Raw genomic sequence first — 17,185 nt, forward strand, 5'->3', positions numbered from 1 at the left:
CAGTTACTTTGTCACCAAAGCAGTTTGAAGTCCAGTTCAAGGCTTGATGAACTGCCGTAGACATCAATGCAGTGATCCTGATACAAGGGATATAAGATGCTGTAGGATGGTAAGGATACTGTGCGTTCGACGGGGGGCTTCCTGGGCTACTCCTCGGTCCATACACCTACCAAACCCTTTTGGAGAAGTAGGTTTTGGTTGTCAAATCATTAGCTCAACCCTGGGTAGCTGTGGCTCTGGGCAGCAAGACATGCACAAAGGAACCAGTGTAAAGCATTTAAACAGAACCAACACAATTGAAGAAGGAATCAACAAGGCACTCAAAAGATCCGACACCTATTTATAACAAGCACTGGTATAGCCAATAGGTCTCGCTTTTGGGACCTTATAAGTATTTAGTTATGGGCAAATAACTATCTGTGCTTACATTCATAAAACATAATGTAAACAGGCGCTCATGTAAAGTGCTCCAATTCCCTTGGGCAGTGTTTACGCTATAAAGCTGCTATAGAGTCCAAAATGGACCACTCCGCCTAGCTTTAACTAACTGGATACAAGGCCTTCCCCCATACTCTGCTGCAGAAGGAATACATTAATTTTAATTGTTAATTTCACTTAACACCAAGATTTTTCATAAGCCCTGTGAACAGATGCCATAGGCCAGTAAGCCCACTCTTAAGTGTTCCTGTTCCAGTGCAATTCACCATCTACTTTTACAGGCAGATCGGTATTTTGGCCACAGTTCACTTAAGACAAATCTAATGATATGGATGTGACAAACAATTGTTAAACGGCAACAATGTGTTTTCAAAGAATTGTAGTTTAACAATTCATATTTTAAAAGCAGATTTTATATATATATATATATATATATATATATATATATATATATTCCAAAAACTCCACTGCCAGCCGGCCTCTTGCGAATACCTTTTTCCAAAAGAACATGGAGCACGGACCCAATTCAGTGCAAAGTATAGTCTTTATTTAGTTGTTTCTCAGTCGGTCATTACGCGTTTCGGTACCTGAATACCTATATAAATATATAAAACCATGTGACAGGAAATGTAAGGGTTTTAAACTCTGCTGTATAGATGCTGTCTTATGTGATCAAGGTCACATAAGGAGTTTGGACGGTGTGGGAACTTGGTGTTTGGATATATATTTAGTATATATATATAATATATATATATATATATATATATATATATGTATATATATATATATATATATATATATATATATATATATATATATATATATATATATATATATATTCACTGAAAAAAACATAGGTTATAGACCATATATAGTTAGGAATTTGCATTTACAAAACCATGAAAATTCACTGAAAAAAACATTGGTTATAGACCATATATAGTTAGGGATTAGCATTTACAAAACCTTAATATACTCGCACAAAACCATAGAAATTCGCATATATAGTTAGTTGCAATAACTATATATCGCGCACCCGCAATCCACTGCTGATGATGTCACATATTACATCATTCATGACATGGTCAGTGACATCACTGATGACATCACTGATGACATCTCAAATGACATCACTGATGACATCTCAAATGACATCACTGATGACATCACTGATGACAACATCCAGTGACTGTATGTTTCTGTAAAGTTAAAATATGTCTTACATATTGAAGAATGAGTGGATGTATAAGTGTTTGGATGAAGGATTTAGTAGGTGAATGACTGACTGTATGAGAGAATGATTAAATGTGTCTCACTGAGTGCATGGGTTAGTGACTAAACTGTCTTAATTTGTGCATCATTATTTCAGTAGTTCTGTGTGACGGGGTGCTGGGAGAACCCCGAAATGACCCGGAGTGGTGGTCCGCCGCTCCCCTCTCACCTTGCCCATTGTCCCCACAGCTGCCAGAGAATGAGTGGAGAGAGAAACAGGACGATTGCTGGACACCACCTGAAACGGGACCTGGTGCCTTTAACTGGAACAACGAGGTTGGCGCAGCCCCGCCCACCTTCTACGGAGCGACGTCAAAAGGCGGAAGTGTCTCATCATCGACGGACGGCGTTTCCCTGGAGGTAGACGGTGTGGAGAGAAGAAGGGACAACGCGAGTGTGTATCCGGAGGAAGACGAAGCGCAGACGAGCCCAGCTGATATCATCAAGCCTGGAGGCCAACGTTTCGGTACATCGCCCCGCCACGGTCCCGAGGGAGGAACGTGGCTTAACAAGGTACGGGGCCGAGTTGCGGGGTGGGTGGGACGGAGTAGCGTCCCTACCGAGTGATAACCGCTGCCGAGTGTAATTAGCGTCCCATGTGCCCCTTCCTTCACGAGCACTGAGAGCACTGCGTGACGTTAGTAAAGTTCACTGTCACTTGGTTTCCTTCACTTCCCCTACCCTCCACTGTTTATACTGGACGTCCCAGTAACCGTTAGTTTTTTCCATTTTTGCTTTTTGGGTTTCTGCGGTCCCGACGAGGAAGACCACAGCTACCGGCGGAACACCCAAGACCGGAAACCCTCCCCAGAGACAGCGGGAACCACGTATTGTAACAACGGAAGTACCCGGAACACCCAGTTACTGAACTTTGTTTTCGTTCCCTTGTGAAAAGACTGAAACTCTCTCCCTGAACTCTTTAATTTGTTATGCAGAAGAAGACCTATATACCAATAAAACCCTCGTTAAAATCCTTACTTAAAGACCCAACCTTTGTGTTTACCCCGAGTTCGGTCAAATCTGAAGGGCAGGTACAAGCTGAGCAACGCCCTCTGGGACAACTGGTGTCAGAAGTGGGATCAGAAACACCAACCATCTGCCAAAACGAGATGGAAGCCCTTATTGACCACATCATTAAAGGCCAGGAGAAGCTCGAATGGGCAGTACAGCAACAAATACAGTCCGCCCAAGCAGACAGGGATTTGATTAAATCCACCGTTACCGCCCAACTCAAAGGCCTTAAGAATGTGCCGCCTCCCACACAAGTCATCACGGGAGGAGTACGCCAAGTTTCCCCTCACCACGCAGGTGTGGCCCTACAAAAATACATAACCGGAGAGGATCCCGACGCTTTCCTCCTCAATTTTGAGAGGGCAGCCAGGGCTATGGGATGGCCTGAAGAAAAGTGGCCATTTTTCCTGGCTCCTCTCCTCACTGGTGAGGCCCAGTCGGCCTATCAAGCCGCGAACCCCTTAGGGAACACCGCCTATAAGACAATTAAGGAAGTCATCCTTGACCATTTAGGCCTAGATCAGGAGGCCTATCGAGTGAAATTCATAAAAGAGCGGGGAGCCCCAGCAGAGAACCCTAAGACACTCTTCTTCAGATTAAGGATGGCTGCCGACAAGTGGTTAAGACCCGATGTGTGCACCAAGGAGGAAATACTAAACAAAGTATACTTGGAGCAGTTTATGGAGGCCCTGCCTTATGCAACCCAGCGTTGGTTACGTCAACATGCCAGTCTGGACGTTAACCAAGCTATTGAGATGGCGTCTCATTTCGCCAGAGCCCAGCCCCGGACGATAGTATGGGATACCGACAAAACAGAAAAATCTCAGAAACCGATAGTCCCGGGGAAGCCGGACAAGAAACCCAAAGTAGGGACTGAAGCTTTGCAGTCCCGTCCAGCCGGAATGATCTCCCCCATGAATCGGGGGCCCCAGTGTTTCGAATGTGGGGAGTGGGGCCACATAGCCAGGTTGTGCCCTAGGAAAAAAACTCCCGAAGAGCCCATGGAAGTTGGCTACCTCCCAAGGACCGTGATGTATTCGGCGGAACTGGGTAGTGCCTTTTATGTGAGTATGAAGCTTAACGGACTCATGGTAAAAGCTCTACTAGATTCCGGGTGCCGACAGTCGGTGGTCCAGGAACGCTTCGTTAAACCTGAACAGGTCTCTACCCCTGCCACAGTTTACATACGCTGCGTACATGGCGATGTAAAACCATATCCAGTAGCGGAACTAACACTGTACTTGCCCCAGAGAGACCCTTGCCAGGTCAGGGTGGGGGTGGTGGACTCCCTACCAGAGGACATGATTCTGGGGACAGATAACCCTGAATTCCTTTCACTTTTTAGGGAAGCCTTGATCCCGTCTCCCTCTCACAAAGCCACCTACCTCTCTCCCGAACCGTGGGTTATAGACAAGAGTTTCCGCTTTGCACAGGCTGAAGACCGGACATTATATAACGCCTGGGAAAGCGCCCACGCTAGCGAAGGTACCCCCAGTCCGACATATCCCAGGTTCTTGATCAAGAAAGACTTGCTGTACCGACAAGCACAGAGTGATGGGGATCTTCAATTGTTGGTTCCAAAGTCTTTTAGAGAGCAGGTCTTATTCTTCGCCCATGCACATCTAACGGCCGGGCATACAGGCAAGGAGAAAACCACGGATGTCGTTCTACGACATTTCTTTTGGCCCGGAATATATAAGGATGTGCAGGACTATTGTGCCAAATGCGAGATATGCCAAAAGAGAAACTCGCAAAGACCAACTGCCGCCCCTCTCCAGCGGATGCCGATAATAGGAACACCCTTTGAAAGGGTTGGCATGGACCTCATAGGCCCTCTTCCGAAGACTCCCCGAGGACACCTGTACGCATTGGTTGTTGTCGATTACGCCACCAGGTTCGTGGAAGCCTTTCCCTTACGTACCACCACGACTTCAGCCATTTCAGAAAAATTTGTGGAACTATTCTCTAGGGTGGGTTTTCCGAAAGAAGTCCTCACCGACCAGGGAACCCCCTTCACCTCCAAGTTAATGAGGGAAGTATGCAAACTCCTAAACATCAAACATCTGAAGACCTCCGTATACCACCCTCAGACGGATGGTCTCGTCGAAAGGTACAACCAGACCCTAAAACTGACCTTGAAAAAGATGTTGAGCGCAGAAGGACCCTCCTGGGACAGGTTGCTACCCCTGGCCCTATTTGTGATCCGTTCCCAAAAGCAGAGCAGCCTAGGCTGTTCTTCATTTGAATTATTGTATGGCCGCCTTCCCAGGTCACTGTTAGAAATGACCAAAGAAATGTGGGAGACAGAGGAAGAACAAGACAAGAAAGGAATGCTGGAATATACAACACAGCTGAGAAACAAGCTAGGAAAACTCAGGGAGTTAGCTCACTCCTCATTGGATCGTCAACAAGAGAGAAACAAAAAGAACTATGACAAGGGGAAGAGGCTACGCAAGATTGCTGTAGGAAAGTGGGCTCTAGTTCTTCTACCCTCCATCAGCAACAGTTCAAAGAGTGAATGGCAAGGCCCCTATCAAGTAATTGAAGCCATAGTGCAAACCACATACCGGTTAAGGATAACTGCCAAGAAAACACAAACCTACCACATCAACCTACTTAAGTAGTGGTTGGGGCCCCCTCCTAAAGACAACCACATGATCGTACCGTCAGCGACTTCACAGTCGTCCTTACAGCAGCTTGTGGTGAATGATGAATTAACCAACGAACAGAAACAAGAGTTGCAGGATATACTAGCCCCCTTCTCTGATGTGTTCTCTGATACTCCCGGGAGAACCACTCTGGTAGAACACCGGATTGACACTTTACCGGGAAAGATAGTGAAACAACTGCCCTACAGAATTCCGGCAGCTCGCCGTGAAGCCGTAAGAAAAGAAGTCTCCGAGATGCTACAATTAGGGGTGATACGTCCGTCCCAGAATCCCTGGTCATCTCCGATCGTTATGATCCCCAAACCAGATGGATCGAAGAGATTCTGCATGGATTTCAGAGCGCTAAATGCAGTGTCCCACTTTGACACCTACCCAATTCCCCGGGTAGATGAGTTGGTGGAGAAGATAGGAGACGCCCATTATATCACCACCATTGACCTCACGAAGGGGTATTGGCAGGTGCCTCTTCGTGAGGAAGACAAGAAGAAGACCGCTTTTGTTACAGACGAAGGCTCGTATGAATTCACTGTTCTCCCATTTGGCCTTCATGGGGCTCCAGCGACTTTTCAGCGTCTCATGAACCAAGTATTGCGGCCATACACCACCTTCAGCTCAGCTTACTTGGATGACATTGTTATATACAGCAACAATTGGAATGAACACATGAGACACTTGCAGACCATTCTCACAGCCTTGCGGACAGCTGGTCTACATATTAATGCTAAAAAGTCAAGAGCAGCCTTCACTAAGGTCAACTACCTGGGATATGTTTTGGGCGACGGGGCCATTGCTCCCCAAAACTAAAAGATCAGAGCTATAGAGAAGGTGCCCTTCCCCGCCACTAAAAGAGACATGAGGGCTTTTCTAGGGCTGGTAGGGTACTACCGTAGGTTCATTCCTAAATTTGCTGAGACAGCTGCCCCCCTAACAGATCTCCTACGAAAAGAAGTCCCGCTCAAACGGTTCACGAATCCTTCCCAGGAGTCTGAAGAAGCCTTCCAGTCTTTAAAAAGGTCTCTGACTACAGCCCCGGTATTGCTATCTCCTGACTACACAAAATCCTTTATACTGGCTACAGACGCCTCTAATGTAGGGATAGGCGCAGTATTGTCCCAGGTTGGAGAGGACGGGACTGAACACCCGGTACTGTATGTGAGCCGGAAATTGTTTCCACGTGAGTGCCACTACTCTACTATCGAGAAGGAGGCCCTGGCCATCAAGTGGGCCATCGATAAGTTAAAGTATTATTTAGAAGGCACCCAATTTGTCCTCCATACGGACCATGCCCCTTTGAGATGGATCCACCAGAACAGTAGCCAGAACCCCAGAGTACTTAGGTGGTTTCTATCGCTGCAACCCTACTCCTTCATTGTGCAGCACCGCAAAGGCAAAGACAATGGGAACGCAGACTTTCTGTCCCGGGTCTTTCCTCTCCCCGATCGGGAGAAGCCAGGGGGGGAGGTATGTGACGGGGTGCTGGGAGAACCCCGAAATGACCCGGAGTGGTGGTCCGCCGCTCCCCTCTCTACCTTGCCCATTGTCCCCACAGCTGCCAGAGAATGAGTGGAGAGAGAAACAGGACGATTGCCGGACACCACCTGAAACGGGACCTGGTGCCTTTAACTGGAACGACGAGGTTGGCGCAGCCCCGCCCACCTTCTACGGAGCGACGTCAAAAGGCGGAAGTGTCTCATCATCGACGGACGGCGTTTCCCTGGAGGTAGACGGTGTGGAGAGAAGAAGGGACAACGCGATTGTGTATCCGGAGGAGGACGAAGCGCAGACGAGCCCAGCTGATATCATCAAGCCTGGAGGCCAACGTTTCGGTACATCGCCCCGCCACGGTCCCGAGGGAGGAACGTGGCTTAACAAGGTACGGGGCCGAGTTGCGGGGTGAGTGAGACGGAGTAGCGTCCCTACCGAGTGATAACCGCTGCCGAGTGTAATTAGCGTCCCATGTGCCCCTTCCTTCACGAGCACTGAGAGCACTGCGTGACGTTAGTAAAGTTCACTGTCACTTGGTTTCCTTCACTTCCCCTACCCTCCACTGTTTATACTGGACGTCCCAGTAACCGTTAGTTTTCTCCATTTTTGCTTTCTGGGTTTCTGCGGTCCCACCGAGGAAGACCACAGCTACCGGCGGAACACCCAAGACCGGAAACCCTCCCCAGAGACAGCGGGAACCACGTATTGTAACAACGGAAGTACCCGGAACACCCAGTTACTGAACTTTGTTTTCGTTCCCTTGTGAAAAGACTGAAACTCTCTCCCTGAACTCTTTAATTTGTTATGCAGAAGAAGACCTATATACCAATAAAACCCTCGTTAAAATCCTTACTTAAAGACCCAACCTTTGTGTTTACCCCGAGTTCGGTCAAATCTGAAGTGCAGGTACAAGCTGAGCAACCCCCTCTGGGACATTCTATAAACTGCTGCATGTGTTGATCAGTAGCTATATGAGTAACTATATGGGTTATTGATTGGTTGCCCAAATATTTGTATGGGAGAGTGAGTGTGTGTGTGGGGGTGGCTGGGAGGTATGTGACTCTGTGCATAGATGTGTGAGCAGTTGATTCAGTAGATGTATGGGTTCAAAAGTGCATGTGGAAACAGCTGTATGGGCGGTTGACTGTCTGCATGAGTGTATTGGTGAGTGATTGGATTTCTCAGTGCTACATGTCAAAGTAAGTACATATGTAAAACACAGTACATGTAAGAGTTGACATATATAAATAACTGTGCATAAGAGCCAGTGAATGTGTGAGTGGCTGTATGGATCATTGTGAACTTGTATCAGGGATTGTATAAGAGAGTAAATATGTGTTAGTATATGTTTGATTAAGTAAGGTGTGTATAACTGCATAGTTGAGGAAATGGAGGTGTGATTGATTCTTTGCATGACTGACTAGGTGTGTGAGTAACTCCATGGATGAGTGACAGTCTGTGAGTGTCTGTTTACACTGATTGTATCTAAGGTTATATTAGAGTCTGAAGAGGTTCATCGTATTATCACATGAATGATATCATCAGTGATGTGATTAGTAATGTCAAATGAGATGTTATCAGTGATTTCATCAGTGATGTCATTTGAGATGTCATCAGTGATGTCATCAGTGATGTCATTTGAGATGTCATTTGAGATGTCATCAGTGATGTCATCAGTTATGTCACTGACCATGTCATGAATGATGTAATATGTGACATCATCAGCAGTGGATTGCGGGTGCGCGATATATAGTTATTGCAACTAACTATATATGCGAATTTCTATGGTTTTGTGCGAGTAAATTAAGGTTTTGTAAATGCTAATCCCTAACTATATATGGTCTATAACCAATGGTTTTTTCAGTGAATTTTCATGGTTTTGTAAATGCAAATTCCTAACTATATATGGTCTATAACCTATGGTTTTTTCAGTGAATTTCATTGGTTTTTTAAAAGCTAATATCTATAGCTGTAAAATATATTCTTTATTACGTGACGTATCACGTAGCCACGTGAGACGCCTCATGACGCGTCGCATAAACGTGACATATCGTCTCTGCAGCGCAAACAAAACCCGTAACGTAAGCGCGCCAGAGCACGCTTACAGATATATATATTTTTTTTTAACCATAATTAGACAAAATCCACACGTGCACATATCTTGAGGCCTTGCAAAGGCACATCAAACAAACAGTCCCTACAATTTTGCCAAGTTTGGTGGAAATCTATTCCTTTAAATTTTTTTTTACTTTTTCTCTTGGTTTTCCCTTGTTACTCTTACCGGAACACTACCCGGTACGCAAACCGGACGCTCCAAAAACACAAGATGTCGGACTCCCGTTATGCTGCCGGTTAGCTGCCCGGTTGGCGTACCGGGAAGCGCCTCTGCACTTTAATATCCCCCTCATCAATCGTAGGGGGTCAGGAGGGGTCTACCTTGCCCCCTTTCCTTCATTTCCCCCTTCGTTTTTCACCACCTCTTGTCTCTCGATCCTACCGAGAGACAAGATGGCGGCCGCTCCGGACTGTTTACAATGTTGACAGCCAATCAGCTTCTCCTCAGACTCCCGTTACGCTGCCGGTTAGCTGCCCAGTTAGCTGCCCGGTTCGCGTACCGGGACGCGCCTCTACGGCGAAAAAGCGCAATTTTTTTTTTTTTTTTGCCCCGCGGACCACTTTAATATCCCCCTCATCAATCCTAGGGGGTCAGGAGGGGTCTACCTTGCCTCCTTTCCTTCATTTCCCCCTTCGTTTTGGCCTCCTCTTGTCTCTCGATCCTACCGAGAGACAAGATGGCGGCCACTCCGGACTGTTTAGAATGTTGACGGACACCGGAGAGCCAATCAGCTTCGCTTCGCAAAGCTCCGTTACGCGAAAAGTACGCGAACTAGTGCGCTATCCAGGACGCTGTCACAGATATATAAAATTTTTTAAACGTTAATTTCTCAAAATCCACTGGAGCACATATATTGAGACCCAGCAAAGGCATATCGGGCTAACAGTCCCTACAATTTTGCCAAGTTTCGTGCAAATCCATTCAGCCGTTCGAGCTAAAAGTGTGGCCAAACGCCCTATGGAAAAATGAATGGGAAAAACGCGTTTTGGGACCCCCCTTTTTTCTCGGCCCCCCTTGACGAAACCCCCCCAAATTTTCAGGGGGTGATCAGAAACAAAATGTGCCATTTTCCTGAAAATTTCAGCCGATTCCGTCCACAAACGCCAAAGTTATTAGACATAGATTTTTCAAAAGTTCCATAGAGAAAAAATCCTAACTATATATACCTACTGGCGACCGCCAGTAGGTAATATATATATATATATATATATATATATATATATATATATATATATATATAACCAGAGGCAGTAGAGTAGACCCATACACTTTGCACATTACTGGCTAGCGCAGCAGCATGAAACTAGATTCATAGGTTATACATACTCCCATTTAGCAGATGAGTTGTTTTTTACTGATATTTTTCTCAGAAGCAGGGATCAAATGTAGATAGCCGGATTTTTTTAGCTTCCTTCAGTCACATTTATAGGAAGCAAACGTGCTCACTGAAATGAAGCTGGATAAGAAACAAAATTAAGTGGTGTCGCACCAGTAACAAACATGCAGTACTGGATTCAAGTTTTACAAAAGCTTGATTGAGTATGCAAAATTGTTATCACTTTTGTTGTAAAATGCGTGGCGTAGGGCCTGAAGTCTTCAGGGACAAAAACAACAAAATGGCAGGAACAGCCTTGTCCTAGGGTCACTTAACACCGAACAAGCCCTCACTCAAGGGTCACAACTGCATCCTCCCGTCCCTCATTAACTAATACACATTCATTCAGGAGCAGGAAGGTTTCAGGATGCTGCAGGCGAAGTCAATACTATAAAGAACATGTCTTGTAATCAATATTTCCCCAATAATGGCACAGATTATAATGCAAAGAATTGAGTACCAAATCCAACAGGAACGAAAAACGTCATATTACGGAAGTCAAGAGGAAGCTATGAAGCTACTTAAACAGCTTACAGAATCTTTATGTACAGGCTATTGTAAAGGGCGAGAGGGAGGGTCTACAGTACAATGGTATTTTTAAGTTTCTGGTCTTTAGACCACACGTAGGTATCAAATGCTGAAGCTGAAATTCGAAGTGTGGCTCAATGGGTGGAGAAGTATGGCTCAATGGTTAGAGCGGCAGACCCTGATGCAGAGGTCTAGCCCGGGACCAGGGTTCAATTCCCCGCCTTGGTGGGTCTTGGGGTCAAAATTCCACGGACCTGATAATTCTCGCCTCGGTGCCTATTCTAATCATAGAGTCCCACTCTGCAACTCTGGGCAATAGCTTGCTTAATCTCCACAACGGCCCCACCTTTCACCCTGGGGGTGCCCAGGAGTGGACGCCTCACAGGGAAAGCCAGGACGGGTTCCACAGTGGTATTCGTACAAGCGCCTTGAGACCCTTGCGGGTGAGTAGTGCGCTATACAAGTATCAATTTACATTTTCACCCAATTAGGAAAATAAAAAAGTCCATTAAGGTGCTAAAATCGGTAAAGGGACACAAGAACCCACATGCAGCCTGGGACCACCAGCACTAAGACTCACTAAGAGCAGGATACCCACTGAAGACTTGCTTGGCACTTGCACTATCCAGCACAGGAAGCAACCATAGCAGTTAAGGGTGTTGGGGGCGGCTCGGGGAGAGGCCTAGCAGTCTGGAGTAATAACAGCACGATTCATCCCTCCTCAATCAGCAGTCGAGTGGAAAAGAGCCCCAATGACCACTGGTAAGTTACTAACTCACAAATTGCGTGAAGCGGGCGCCACCAGAGGTTCGGAGGTAGCGGCCTCCATTTTGCAGGAACACCAGCCTGCAATTTGAACAAAAAAAATTTGCAATGAAATAGGTATCGCATTTCAATGCGAGACCTATGGCACTGGAATGCCGGCCGCCATTGTCCTGGTTGCTTACTGTAGGCATGACGTGCTTTGCTTACATTTAAAAATGTTGTGCATGCAGTAAGAGAAAGTCAATAATAGTGCTCATGGACTAAATGAAACTTGGTCTTGTACTTAACTGAATTAGGGAGATGCCAGTTCCTCACAGGGAAGAGAGGATGTGCTTCTTTGCAAACAATGGAATATTCAGCTGCAGTGCCCTTCGCAGGGTGATAAGTCGGCTTCTGGGTGGCCAAGCTACACTCCAACAACTCTCCCTCATACAGCGAACTCATGCATCTCTGAGCATCGAGTCCTAGTCTCTGGTGCCTCACAGCAGCAGTTGCAGATGGTCTGAAGATTCTGGGCTACCAACTAGCCCCAGCAGGCTTCTCAGCTGTTGTGTCCTGTGCTGTGAATAGGAGGTCAGCCAACTGACCCTTGGGGTCTCTTTGCTTTGGCTGAGCTCTGGAGACAACTTCTTTTTGTGCTGGACACTGAAGGCACAGCTGCTCTCCCTTGCTAGCAACTAGTTTCAACAGGCGCAGTCCACGCTAGTGCTGTCTCTCTTTGACAGCTTTACGATGCAGCAGGCAGTCCTGCTTTAGTCCATCTTCCAGTCAAGATAATATCTGAGTTCTGGGTGCCACGGTGCCCTATTTATGTTCAGAATATGCCCCTATGGTAGACACCATCAGTAACAAATAGGCTACTAGGTTTCCTCCCTCCTGATGACCATTTCCTGTGAAGTGTGGAATCTGGCTAGCCCAAGATGCACCATTCTGCCCACTCCTAACATCGCAGAACCCAATTCTTGGCGTCCAGACCCCTTAGCACAACCCAGAAGTGTGACTACCAAGAGGGTCATGTAGGAGGGTGGCTCTGTATATACTATACCAAAATGAAGTATAGCGTGTACAGAGTCCAGTGAGTCCCCAAAGATATAGCAGAGGTTAAAGTAGATGATACCTTACTGTTAGACCTGGCACCATTGGTGTGGGTCTCCCTTCCATTTTTAGGTCTCGGCCTGACCCAGCGCATGCGCTAGTCTGGCAAGACTTTTAGTAAGGGCTTCAAAAAATGCTACCATGGCCGGCCTACAGCGGGAAACATCCTTAACAACGCGGTTAGTACACCGCAGTGCTGTTACATCGCGGTCGTTACAACAACCGCATGTAACAACGCTATGCCATTACAACGCAAGTCTTTACATCGACTTGCGCTAGATGGCGTGCTAACATTAAAAATGGTGTAGTTTACTATCCCAACACCTTCCCTACTGATAAGTGGACTGGAGTTGGAATAGTAAATTACACTTTTTTAATGTTAGCACGCCACCTAGCGCAAGTCGATGTAAAGACTTGCGTTGTAAAGGCATAGCATGGTAACATGCAGTCGTTGTAACAACTGCGATGTAACACTACGCGTTGTAATAAGACGCGTTGTTACATCATACATCCGCCTACAGCGTGTGTGCATGTGCGCGGGAGCGCGTGACGAGCAGAGGCGCCACATGGCTTTCCTCGGCATGCTCATTAAGCGCATTGCTCGCCGCGCTTGATCGCGATCACTTTCACTTTCGCTGCCACTTTGATGTCCTCAGTGAGCAAGTATTTTCAGAGTCGCGCGGCCGCATTACTACACAAAGACGACTTCTTATTTGAACTGGGTTTTGTAATGATTACGCTCCCCTTCGCTGGTTCTTGGCGAATCTCATTCCATGCCGAAGCTGCTGCGCTTACTGGCATGATTCATTGGAGGTTAATTAAATCCATCTTCAAAACAACGAGGGGCCAATGAGCCATATCCTCGTTGCAATAGTAAATTAAATGATGCAATTGTTTCTAACTCCATCATCCAAAGGGGGCGGAGGGAGGGAGGAGGGCAAAGTAAATGATCAGCTCCCGGGCCGCACGCAGCGCGCCCCCAGAGAGCCAAGTAGCATGTGGCCATAAACCTGCTTTTAATTTGCGGCTGCAGTAGGAGATTATGCCGTTATCAGCTGCCAGGCCGCCATGACATGAAAAATGACACTCTCTGAAAATAAAGATGACTAAATTCCAAACACGCATTAGCAGCGCACCCTGTTTCAAATGTAAATAAGTACAAACAGGGTGACAAAGCAGGACTGGAAAAAATGTTGCTTTGATCGAAAGCTGGCGCTGTCCAGAGAGCAATGAAAGCATGCAGAAATCAACTGCTCGTGTTTTTCGTTGCCCTCGGCGTCATTAGACTAATTAATAATGCTGTCAATAAACTCCGTGCTGCCGCTATCATTGTTCACACTGTATGTTTTATGCCCTGCGTGGTCGTCACTGATGGCAGCTGTGGGACTCAGCTGGCACCGGATGACAAAGAGTGACAGCCGCACCAAGAGTGCCTGTCTCTGGCTGGAATGGCAGCTGCCACACCTTCCATTCATCACCTAGCTGACAGTGATTGTGACGGATGGGCTTGTTGGAAGCTTGCAGCCCTTAACTTGCCCGCTCCTTGACACTCAGAGGTACGTCTACTCCGAGCTGAACCGGGACTATTAGATGCTTCTTTTCTGCGAGTAATCAGGAGGACTAACTAATATATTACATAGATTACGAGATTTAAATCAATTAGAGGTCAGAAAACAAATGACACCGGAGTAAGCAATAGAGACACATAAAGTTTTCGCAATGCACGACAGGACATGCTGTCCTGTAGTTACATTTTTCTGCCCGACACAATAGTCAACATGAAGGCATTATTAATGAGCAGGGAACAACACTTTGGAAGAACTTGAAAATTAGTGCATCGGTTAGTAGATGTGCAGTGGCTTGACATAAAAGTGCAGGCTCACTTTGGAAATTCAGGAAATGAAATGTGAATTTATACAGGTATGTCTGCATATTTACTCGTGTGTAATATTAGATAGGATTACATCTTGTTCTAAGGGCGAAAAGTGAGTGTTGCAAGGCAGAGATGTTCTTAAAGGTTTATTTACACCTACAAACTCACGAGTTTAAGGTTAATGAGAAAAGTTTCCATGGTCCATTCCAACCCTGGAAACTGTGGTATTATCAATTTTCCAGGAGTGAAAAAGTTGAACTGATGTAACGTTTTGGAGCACGCTGAAACACCGGTGTAAATTTTCACATTTTTTATATCTGCGCCCAGAAAAGGGCATTAACACATTGGTCTAGATTTACAAGTAGTTTTTTTTTCAAGAATCAGATTATTTTGTGTTTGTCCAACTTCTAAAAATGCTATATTTAAGATACATGAGTAGGTTTTTTCAATAATCAGTTTAGAAAATTGAACAGTACAGCAATCATCTCAAACAGTGTATTATGTTTTTGTAAAATCACAATGCACATTTTAAATAAAAAATACTCACAAAAATTAATTTCAGAAAAAAGCAATTCAGAGAACATGAAAAAATATGATCTGCAGAATGTGTCAAAATGCTGACTGTTCAGGAGTACCAAGTTATAGCAAGAGAACGCCAAATGCTGAGGGCTATTTTGAAAAAATTAATCTTCCTCCACCGAATACACCTATACAATGCCTTCTGGTATTGGGGATACTTATTGCTAGAGATTATGTACTGTTGTCATGCTGTGTATTATGGTTAGGGCTCCCGGCTTCATGGTATTTTTTTTGTTGACATTTCTATCTGTATTTATCCATATTTCTTTTTTGTCAACTTTATCTGTATTTTTCCATATTTATTATCGGTTTTGTGAAAAAAATAAAGCTGAAACTGGTATATTTACACATTTATTTAACCAATACATATGCAGTCATGCCTGAATGGCAGCCAGGTTTCAGTGATATCAACACTCGCGGAAGATAAATCAATGCACTTATATGAAAATATGCACATTTCAGTATCAGCCTTGAGCATATCTACTGCTGTTTAAGCTTCTTTACTAAAATTCCTTTCTTTTTTAACCTCCTTACTTATCAATCCACCCAGGTTTATTGGCCTGGCAGTCATGGCAAAGTGTGTTTAGAATTACTCAAAAAGCACCCAATTTCCATTTTTAACCACATTTAAAAATACATATAGGCAAGAAAATAAATGGTTTTCTGTCTGTATTTATCAGCAAAAATCAGTAAAAACCGAAAACAGGGAGCCCTAATTATAATATCTCTTAGTTAGTTTCTACTTATATGGGGTGTTTATTCTTAATGTTACGTTGTATCACTCGAACAAAGGATTTCAGCTCTGGCCATCTCTGCAAAGTCTGAGGATGTGTTGAGGGTTAGGACCTTGATTGTTTTGCCAAATAGTGAAATATACTTCATCAGTCTGAGTGAAAATTGTACTTGAGGACATACCTTATAACAAAATATGACAGCACACTTAAACCACCACGTTTATCACTAACACTCAATCAATAAACTCTTTAATGCAGTCTACAATCAACTGACACTCTAAACAACTGCTGCACTTATTCACTGAAGTCACTCATGCAAAAGTGGTTCAAATGATATGCAGTTACAACACTTCACAATGCAACTTACAGCCAGCCTGACCAGGATACTAGCAACAGTCATAAATTAATGCTCATATATTTCACAAAGCTAGGCAGCACAGCACACTGTAATGTAAGAGTTTTCTTCAAAGAAATGATTCAAGAAAATCAGCTGGTGTGTTCTTTGTAGTTTAATCTTTCAATAATAAAGACATCGCTGGAGTGCGTCCTTCCCCTCTGCAGTCCAAGCGGAATCTCGTTTGAGAAACCGCTTTTACAGCAGAGAAGAAGTTACATGCACGAGAATGCATATTTCAACAAAGTACATTTCAAAAGATACTTAAACAGCATGCGCACCTAACTAGACATGTGCGCATGCCAACAATAACATGACTATCATTCTACAAGTGATGAGCGCGTGAAGCGCGTACATTAAATGAAAGCCATACATTACACACACCCACATAACCAGCTACAGCTTTCCTAACACTGATACTTAGCAAATGAAATGCACAACACTGGCTCCACCCTAAACCAGAAACTCATCAACTCACTCTTTTAGGTTTTCAGTAAAAATTGATATAACGGACAGTGTTCCTCCACGTAACTAGACAACCCACACACTCTTCCAATAATCATTCCCAACAGCCAATGGAGAGCAACATACAGAATGATTGTTTGCCGCTGCCAAGGCTTGTTGGTGCTCCCACCCGACACTGACCCCTCAGAACTCAACATCCTTCATGGGACAGCTAGCCTCCAGCTCCTGGTAATCTTAGACGTCTCCGGGTCCTCGCAGCTGAAGAGTCAAGATCACCGTAAACACACCTGAAGTATCCGACAACGGTGGGTATTCGTCTACCGAGCCCCGGGTCACTCCAAAGTGACCCAGACTCTGTCCCCTCTGCTTTCAGGTTCTTCTCATCT

The sequence above is a fragment of the Lissotriton vulgaris genome, chromosome 7 (assembly GCF_964263255.1).
Source record: "Lissotriton vulgaris chromosome 7, aLisVul1.2, whole genome shotgun sequence".
NCBI lineage: Eukaryota > Metazoa > Chordata > Amphibia > Caudata > Salamandridae > Lissotriton > Lissotriton vulgaris.